Consider the following 1,234-nt stretch of genomic DNA (forward strand, 5'->3'; position numbering starts at 1 on the left):
AATGCTAAAGATCTGCATGGGTTCAAAAATGAATTGGATAGATCAGTGGAAGAACAGAACACTAAAGAGCATTAAACACAGAGACAATGTGCCCAGCTCGATAAGGCTAATAGATTCAGTGGAAGAAGTGGGARCTCTGCAAGTGGTAAAGGGCTGATGGAAGACAGCATCCTCTTGACAAACAATGGGAGGAAAACAGCTTTGGGGAGGAAGGGCAGGAACAATGTCAAGGCACTTCTACATGCAGGGAATGAAGATGTTCTCCAAGGTGAGATAGCTCCTTTCTCCTACTACCTCCTGGGCAGTAGCCTCTGATGCCAGGGAGAAAGACCCTTGTCCTCACAGAAGAACCTGCAGGTGAAGAAAGCAACACACAGCTTGGGGCCTTGGGCTCTCTTCTTGACTGCCATCACCACTGCTCCTGCTAAATAAGGTTGTAGATACAGGCATTTTACTGCCTGACAGAATCACAGAATCACACAAAATCACATTTTGGTCATGGTTGAGATTGAAAGGAACCTCTGGAGATCATCTAGTCCAACCCTTCTGCTCAGTTGATGCTGCAGGGGCACCTAGAGCATGTTAGAGAGGATCATGTCCAAGTGGGTTTTGAGTGTCTCCACAGGAGACTCCACAGCCTCTCTGGGCAACCTCTTCCAGTGCCCTGTCACTCTCACAGTATAAATTCTTCCTCATATTCAGGTGGAACTGCCTGTGTTTCCATTGGCACCCCGTTCCTCTTGCTCTGTAGCTGGGCATCCTTGCAGATAGTCTGGCCTCATCCTCTTGACACCCTCCCTTAAAAGTATCTGTAGGCATTGATAAGATCCCCTCAGTCTTCTCTTCTCCAGGCTAAGCAGGCCCAGCTCTCACAGCCCCTCCTTGCAGGAGACGTGCTCCAGTCCTCTAAGCATCTTCGTAGCCCTACATCGGACTCTCTCCAGCAGCAGGGTGGACACGGTGGAAGCAATTTCTGGAAGGATGGGGCAGAAAGGATCACAAGCAGATCTGAGGGTGACTGAAGTGTGTGGCAACACCCGCCTCTTCCCGCATGGGCAAGCAGGGTGGCAGCTGCACAGTCGGGGGCACCACGCAGCCCAGCGGTGCGAGGTGCAGGTGTGCCGTGGGGTAGGCTGCAGATGGGCTGCAGGAGCAGTGCTGGGGCGGGGGCAGAGCGGGAAGCGGGACCCCCGGGGCTGACAGCGTGGCAGCGCTGAGGGCCGTGGGGGGGGGG

The sequence above is a fragment of the Rhea americana genome, unplaced genomic scaffold (assembly GCF_003343005.1).
Source record: "Rhea americana isolate MKP2758 unplaced genomic scaffold, rheAme1 scaffold_453, whole genome shotgun sequence".
Lineage (NCBI taxonomy): Eukaryota > Metazoa > Chordata > Aves > Rheiformes > Rheidae > Rhea > Rhea americana.